This window comes from Marmota marmota, unplaced genomic scaffold (genome assembly GCF_001458135.2).
Source record: "Marmota marmota marmota unplaced genomic scaffold, marMar, whole genome shotgun sequence".
Taxonomy (NCBI): Eukaryota; Metazoa; Chordata; class Mammalia; order Rodentia; family Sciuridae; genus Marmota; species Marmota marmota.
This window is the reverse complement of record NW_025999982.1, coordinates 811,487-820,521: the sequence shown is the minus strand read 5'-3', so window position 1 is coordinate 820,521 and position 9,035 is coordinate 811,487. Positions and strand designations below refer to the sequence as shown.

General features: G+C 40.3%; 1 protein-coding gene and 1 pseudogene across 4 annotated transcripts in view; both read right to left on the bottom strand.

Moving 5' to 3' along the window:
* LOC107143592 (butyrophilin subfamily 3 member A2-like) overlaps nucleotides 1-9,035 on the bottom strand; it is a 113,535-nt gene that overhangs the window by 62,043 nt on the left and 42,457 nt on the right. The gene's annotated exons all lie outside the window — the stretch shown is intronic.
* Nucleotides 1-9,035, bottom strand: part of LOC125617398 — a 33,926-nt pseudogene that overhangs the window by 1,070 nt on the left and 23,821 nt on the right.

Here is a 9,035-nt window from a genome sequence, read left to right as displayed (position 1 = left end):
CAGTATATATATATATATTGAATATATACATTCCAAGTAGAAACAGGTAAGTTTAGAGAGACGATGAAGCAGTGCAATGAAACAAGCAGAATATGGTGACAATGGTATGGCCAAAAAATTCTGAGCAACATGATATAGGATTAATGTAATCACATTCTAAATCAGATGATATAATTCTGAGTAGACTGCAAGCAAGATGAGGAAACAACAATTGTGGAGTGAGGAGATGAACTCATCCTCCTCCTTCTCTTTCCTTCCTCATCTGTTGCTGACACTTTTTCCATTGACCTGACAAATAATCTATTTACATATAGAAAATACTTAAAATCTACAAAAAATCAAGATATTTATATAACATTATTGTTGGAGTTAACCATTTTACTAAATTGATCAATGCCTTAATTGCTCTTCTTCACACGCTGTGAGCATGCCAGTGCTCTCCTTTAAAAGGTACTAAATTATTGTGGTTTAGATGCTTCTATCAAAGTCCAGAAACCATTTGAACAAGGAAAACTTAATACAGTCTTATTCATGCCTGAGGTCCTGGGTTTATTCCCTAGCACTTAAAAAAAGAAAAGAATTAACAAGTAAAAGGTGGTTATCTACTAAAAGAAGTAAAAGGTGGCTCCAAAGAATGCAGAAATGACATATATAGTGAGCAGATACTACCTCTTGGGATGAGGCAGAGTAGCAAAGGAAGGAAGAAATGTACGATAGGGTTTCCAGTGAGACTGAGGTGCAGAACTCAATGGGTAAGATGGGACTATGGCCCACTGGAAGGTTGAAAGGGATTTATAATACTCCAACTAATTGGGTGTCCTCTTTCATAATGCCCTCCAGAACACTTCTGACACCAAATGTTTGGAGTTTTCCACACCAAGTTATTCTCCAATTCTCTGCACATATCTGTGTGTCCTGTAATTCAATTAAGGGATGAGCAGAGACCCCACAGGTCAAGTGGGCCCCACAGTCTTAAAAGTATGCCCCCCTGACTTCAGATGACAATCACAAGATGACTCCTCAAGTTACCCACTTGTTTCTGAAATTCCTGTCACCATAGGAGATCCAGTGAAGTTTCTCCAGTAGGAAAGGAAACCTCTACTCAGACCTTTCAGACTCTTGCCCATAACATAGAAAAGAACTTAAGGATGTATTGGGCTTTAGCAAAGAGAGGAAGACCATCATTAGAAAATGAAAAGTGAATATAGGAACCCTCAGAGAATAATGTGGGCAAAAAGAGACACACAACCAGGGATTAAGGTCAGGTTTCTTTATTAGGGTACAAAAGTATAATATATGATCCAAAGGGACAGGACTTCCCTGGAGATTGGGAAATATTGAGCAAGATGTTTTCCCTTCAGGGAATCTAGTCTTGTATCTTGTTTCATCTGATTGATCAGGTGATTGATCCAATCATGTTAGCCCCTTGCTTTACAAGGGTAGAATTGTCTTTCTATTGAAATCTTGTTTCTGCTTTGCTGCATTCCAGAAAATTTATGCAGAACTGGAAAGTTGTAAAGTAATTTAGGGGATTATTTGGTGCATTTTTATATTTTGGTCTCTTTCTGTTCCTTAAGTTTCTTTGTCCAGGTTACAGGCAGTTCACATGTTATTGTTCCACATCCCAGTAGGCACATTTCTCCTTTACACAGTTTTTTCCTTAGTATCCCTAAATTTCTACCCCATTCCAAAGGCCCATCCTCCATTCCCAAGATCCATCCTCATATTGGATGATTTTCTACAGCCATTTACTAGAGTGGCTCACAAAACCAAGAGAAACAACTCTGTTTACTAACCATTTATTACAAAAGATCTTGAAAAGGATATAGTGAATAGCCAGCTGAACATGTACACAGGTTGAGGCCCATAAAATTCTTGAGCTCAGGAGTATCTGTCCCCATGGTGGAGTTTGAGAGGCACCATAAGAATACAGGTTGTTCATCAACTCAGAAAGTCCCTCAAAGTTTTTATGGAGAAACACTCCCACTATGATTAATTAAATCAGTGACTGCTTGAAACTAATTAACTCAACCTTCTGCCCTACCTTCTCCCCTCTTTCAATTTTCTACTCAAAATTTGTTCCTTTGGCAACTTGCCCCCATCCTGAAGTAATACAGGGGATTTCTAAAAGTTACCTTATTAACATAAACTCAGATGGCTGAAAGGGGCTGGTTATTAATAACAACAGACTCTCCTTTCATCTCCACCAGGAAATTCTAAGGATATTAGTAACTGTTTTTAGGGACAAGGGAGAGAAACCATTTTTCAGGAAACTAAAGCAGCGACTAAAATTATAGATAAAGATATCAATATAGACATTTCTTACTATGTGACCAAAAGGTTAGCCTTTTGCACACCACTGGAAGGTGCATCAAAAAGAAAAAACAGCCCAATATTGTGGCCCATGTCTGCAATCCCTGAGGCAGGAGTATCACAAGCCAGCCTCAGCAACTTAGCCAGGCCCTAAGCAATGTAGCAAAACTGTGTCTTAAAATTTAAAAAGAGTTGGGGGTTTTAGCTCAGTGGTGAAGCAAGTGTGAGGCACTAGCTTTGATCCTCAGCACCACATTTAAAAAATAAACTAAATTAAATGGCATTGTGTCCATCCTCAAGTAAAGAAAAATATTTTTTTAAAAAAATGTTGTGATGTGGCTTAGTGGTTAAGCATCCCTTGGTTCAATCCCTGGTACCAAGAAAGAAAGAAAGAGAGAGAGAGAGAGAGAGAGAGAGAGAGAGAGAGAGAGAGAGAGAGAGAAAGAAAGAAAAAGAAAGAATGAATTAACTTGCCTTGCAGTGGCCCTTCCAGTGCATTGTACCAACAATCTCACATTGTGTCAGATGGCAAAAAAGTGTTTACAAGGTCCAGTTCCAATAATTAAAGAAGATCAACATAGAGTGGATTTGGAACAGGAATGCAATGAAATGATACAGGACTCTGTCCACACTTTTGACGTTATATTTTATGTATGCATACATGTTACACCAAACCATTTGAACTTCCATAAAACAACAAATCTATCATGACAAAGCCACCAGACAAATGAAGAGGTTCTCATCTGTTCCCCCACATAAGGAAAGAAGCACTCCCAAGCACTGTACACTACACTGCTATATTATCTACTCTTCAAATTCAGTCAGACTCATTGACTATACTGTTACCTAAAAGATAATAATTTGTATAGAAAATCATAAATATAAGAGAGAGGAAGCAAATGGTCAATATATACAAATACACACATATACACCACAAGCAAAATGAAAATATACAAAGCTATTCAAGTTCTTATTTCTAGAAAGACTGTGGTTATATGTACTTTCTATCTTCCAGTTCCCTGTGTCATCTTTCCCCCAGTCATAACAACTGGTTACAGTTATTCACCTGGTAGAGTGAACACACCTTTATTTTACAGGGTCTAATTCTTCAATAGTCCTGACTCTTCTTCTTTCTGTGGTTTTCCATACCATTAACATCAGACTTGGAAGCACCAAGAGAAGACAAATTAACTGGACCTATGCTTATGGTCAAAGCTTGCTGCAATTCATCTTGCATCTGAAAATTCTCATTTTCATTTATGTTCCTCAAGTAATACTTCTCTTTCCTCTGTTGCAGTATTGACACAAAAGGGAAATGGAGAGAAAAGTCAAAGAGGGTAGCAGGAAGGGTGGATATGATCAAAGTACATTATATACATGTATGGAATTATCAAAATAAAACCCAATATTTTGTACAATGAATATGTACTAATAGCTTTTTAAGGAGGGGATCTATTGCCTTATTCTTAATTCCCTGGATTAACACAGCACAACATTCTCAATGGTACCAGAAATTTACTGAGGTATGGAAAAACAGGTATGTTTTATTCATCCCAGAATAAGAAGCAGATAACATAGAATGTTGGACTCTTCTCTTAATACTCAATCATTCTTTGGAGTTTGGAACTGAAATATCCTCCAAAGAATCATGTGTTAAAAGCTTGGTCCCCAGCTAGTGGCCCTTTTGGGAGGTGGTAGAAACTTTAGGAGGTGGGGACTAGGAAACAGGAAAGAAATAGGTAACTTGGCTGTGTTCTTGAAGACTATGTCTTGTCCCAGGCCCTCTGTCTCTCTTGCTCTTGCCTCCCCACCCCCTTTCCTTCTGTATGCCATGAGGTGAGCCACTAGCTCCACCAACTGTTCCCTGTCATCACATCACATTCTGCCTCAGAAACAATAAAGCCAGGTGACTATGGACTGAAACCTTAAGATTTTGAGGATAATAAATCTCTCCTCCTTTAGGTTGATTGCCTCACAGAGACAAAAAGGTGACTAACACACTATTGATTTCTCTGGAAATTTTTGGATGATAAACTTTCTATCATCTCATAGTACAAATCTGCAAAAACAGAACGGGGAAACATTCTCAACCTCAAGGTTCCTCTGCAAACATTTAAGTCCAGTAATGTGGTGTCCCCTTAGTTTGTTTTTTTTTTTTTAGATAATGTACCACAATGTGCCCATGCTGGTCTCAAACTTATGGGCTAAATTTATCCTCCTGCCTTAGCCTCCCCAGTATCTAGGACAATAGGTATGTGCTGCCACACCTGTCTGAAATAACTTTTAATACCAAAAAACAAAAATAAATGCTCCTCTTAGTTAAATTCCACATTCCCTAAACCAGTTACAAAACAGTCAACTTTATCTTCTGCTATCTGCTTATAAGACATGAAGAGAACTCTCATAACAATACATCTGAACAAGAACAGGAGGACAAGTCCACTGAGCCTTCCAAGTCTCATATCAGGGGATTTGTCACAGGGAGTCTGTAGCCAAAGGAAGGACCACAGTGGGAACTCAGGAACAGCAAGGGACCATGTGGGAAGAAAACCTTGCAGTGTCAGGGAAGTAATGGATTTCAGCCTCTGGGGGAGCATCATCAACACCACAGCCTGAGCTGAACCTCTCCCTTGGGATGCTCAGGATCTCCTCCAAAGGATAATTGTTAAGGGGTACAGACCCACTCTTCATGGAGCAGATTGTCATGGGAACATCTTCATACATAATCATGAAGTATGGAAAGAGAGCTCTAGAGAAGGAAGCTGGACGGAAATAGAAAATGTGAGACTCATCCAATCATGTTATAGAAGGAGACATCCCCTTCACTGTAGTCCAGGAAAACCCCCACCCTGAAGGGATCCTGCCTAGAAGATAATGAAGTCACAGGATCTGTCTTGGCACAATATCTATTGTTAAACTTCTCCATGACCCAAAACCCCCTATCTGGTAATTCCTTGTGCCAGTGTGTTCTGCTCACTTACTTACAGACTCCCAGAGTCCACCTGCTGAAAGATCCATTCTCTATCTCCACTTCCCAGTAACATCTTCCTGATGTGATGCCCTCAAGACCTAACACACTGCATTTTTCATTATGGGACACACATGGCTCCTTCCAAGTCAGACATATCTTTTCATGAGACACAGAAAGCCTGTGGTGAGCAGAGTCTGGATCCAAAGTGACAGATCCTGTTGATAGAGTTATCAAACATGCTGTGTTTCTGGCATTGAAGATGGAGGAACAGGCCCCTAAACAAAGGAATATAGATGGCCTCTAGAAACCACACAAGACAACAGCCTCCAGAAAGGAACAAAGGCTTGTCCACACCTTCTTGGACTTCTGACCTACAAACATGTAAGATAATATATTTCTGTTGGCTTAAGCCAATAAGTTTGTAGTAACTTGGCAGCCAATACAAAACTAATATGCCTACATAGGTGCCACACCCAATGTGGAACAAAGCACTGGCAGAGAAATGTGCTTGCAGAAAGCATGAAACTCCTTATCTTCTGCACATAGGAAGCCAGGACCCTGAAAATTTCACATGCTCCACTAGAAGGTGAAGAAACAGGTTCCCAGTGAGCCAGTGAACCAGAGGAGGTCTGAAGTTTGAGGAGAAAGCCCAATAGCAACCAGAAATAGGTGACCCAGACTTTGGACTTTACCTCAGGTCAGGAGAAGGGGACCAAGCAATGAGATGAGACCTTCCTTTTCTCAGGAGACACCAACCTAAAGGTCTTAGGAACCAGTTCAGAGTAGCCTACTAATAGTGAGGACCTGAAGTAACTAAGAGAAAACACATGGCCTCTTTCCCCCCACTGTCCAAGGCCACATAAGTCTCTTCCAACTTCCATACTTCATGTTCAAAAGGAAGGAAGGTCATTGACCAAAGAAAAGTTAACATATGTCATACACTCTAAAAAGTCTTTAATTGGAAAGCTTTTGCCTCCAACAGGGCAGAGCCTCAGGAACAAGATTAGAATGATCAAAATAATGCTGCCCTTTCCTGCCAGCAGACTACCGCAGGACATCAAGCCAGGACCAGATCCACTCATACCAGCCTGTGCAGGTCCCAGGCACACAGCATCCCCTTCCACCACTCCCCCTGCAGGGCAGAAAGTCACCATAGGAAATTAAAAACAATGATGAAAATCAGCAGTGGGAGGGATTACACTAAAGGAAAATTTAATCAGAGAAGAAAACAAACCAAGTTAAATACAAAAAATAAACAAAAATGGCTGGGAATACAAATCATGTCTCAATAATAACCCTGAAGGTTAATGGCCTAAACTCACCAATCAAAAGACATACACTAGCAGATTGTATCAAGTAAAAAAGACCCAACAATATGCTGCCTCCAAGAGACTCATCTCATAGAAAAAGACATTCACAAACTGAAGGTGAGGGGTTGGGAAAAAATCATATCACTCACATGGACTGTGAAAGCAAGAAGGGGTTTCATCCTCATATCAAATAGAGTAGACTTTAAACAAAAGTCAATCAAAAAAGATAAAGAAGGATACTACATACTGCTCAGGGACCCATACACCAACAAGACTTAAGAATTATAAATGTATATGCCCCAAACCATGGAGCATCTATGTTCATCAAACCAACTTTTCTCACATTCAAGAGTCAAATAGACCACAACATAATAATTTTGGGTGACTTTAACACACCTTTTTTTATCACTAGATACATCTTCCAAACAAAAGCTGAACAAAGAAACTATAGAACTCAATAATACAAACAATAACTTAGACTTAACTGACATATATAGAATATTCCATTCTTCAATGAGAGAATATACTTTCTTCTCAGCAGTACATGGATCCTTCTCTAAAACAGACCATATACTATGCCACAAAGCAACTCTTAGCAAATATTAAAAAGTAGAGATACTATCCTGCATTCTATCAGATCATTATGTAATGAAATTAGAAATCAATGATAAAATAAGATATAAAACGCACTCCAACACCTGGAGACTAAATAACATGCTACTGAATTTTAAAACTGGGTTACAGAAGACATCAAGGAGGAAATTAAAAATTTTTTAGAGCTGAATGAGAACACAGATACAACATATCAAAAATCTCTAGGACACTATGAAAGCAGTTTTAAAAGGAAAGTTCATTGCATAGAGTGCATTCCTTAAAAGAAGAAAAAGTCAAAAATAAGTGACCTAGCATTACATCTCAAAGCCCTAGAAAAAGAAGAACAAATCGACACCAAAAGCAGCAGAAAACAGGAAATAATTAAAATCAGAGCTGAAATCAATAAAATTGAAACAAATAAACAATTGAAAAAATTTACAGAACAAAAAGTGGGTTCTTTGAAAAAATAAATAAAATTGACAGACCCTTAGCCATGCTAACATAGAGAAGGAGAGAGAAAACTCAACTAACATACATAATCAAAAAGGAAATATTACAACAGACTCTATAGAAATACAGAAGATAATTAGAAATTATTTTGAAAACTTGTACTCCAATAAAATAGAAAATAACGAAGGCATCAACAAATTTCTAGAGTTATATAATTTGCCCAGATTAAATCAAGAAGATATACACAGTTTAAACAGATCAATTTTAAGTGACAAAATAAAAGATGCCATCAAAAGTCTACCAACCAAGAAAAGCCCAGGACCAGACTCATACACAGCCTAATTCTGCAAGACCTTTAAAGAAGAAATAATACCAATACTCTCCAATTTATTTCAGAAGTAGAAAAAGAGCCAAATTCATTCAGTGAGGCCAATATCACCCTGACTCCAAAACAAGGCAAAGACACATAAAAAGAAAACTTCAGAGATCCAACATGGCGGCGGGCGGAGAGGCAGCGTTTTCAATACCCCCCCAGTGATGGGGTCATAAAGACGCATAGATAACACTTAGATTCTACCAACGGAGAATCTCCTAGCAAAATTCCACTGAAGAGAGACCGACCGGGAGTTACTAGGATTTTTTGAAGTGACAGATTGCCCCAGATGAGCGAATCCCTGCCAGGAGACGCAGAGGTCCAGATCCGCTAGCCACAGTCCGCGCGCCACGGCGTGGCTGCCGGCCTGTCCGCCAGCAGCAAACATGACTGGGTCCCGCTAGCCTCCGAGATGCAGCTTGGCAGGAAGAAGTCTTTAGCCAAGCCTTCATGAAATAGCGAGCTGGGAGCTGAAGCCAACAGGGGACGGACCAGTCCCACCCCTCCCTTCAGACACTCTGGCAAGGAGCCTGGGGTCCGCCATAGCAGAGAGGTGACGTCATCGGAGGTTGGCCGACGGAATTCCTTCCCAGCAGAATCCACTTTAGCAGGTGTGTGACTCCCTCCCCATCCAGATACAAACAGCCAGGAAACTTCATGGACCTCTCAGGGGTCGTGTCTGTAGGGAAGCAGAGGGGATCCCCGACCCCCAACCCCCCATATCACCAGCGGTGACTCCCAAGGTCTTAGCCTCCAGTTTACCACAGCACTGGTGCTTAAATGGAACACGCGGTGGGGCTGCAAGTGTAACTAGATCTCTGGGGAACCGCTTCTGGTGAACAGGACCTGGCTGGCTGGCTGACAGGAGGAAGGGGGGTAAGGGCCGGAAAAGTGAAACGGCTCTGGACTGACAAGTTCGAGAGACTCCCAGGAGACGCCTTACAGGGATTGCTATGGGCAGGTAGAGAGCAGAAGCTCCGCTCAGAGGGCACAGCTCCACCTACTGGAAGAGAAGAAAATGGAT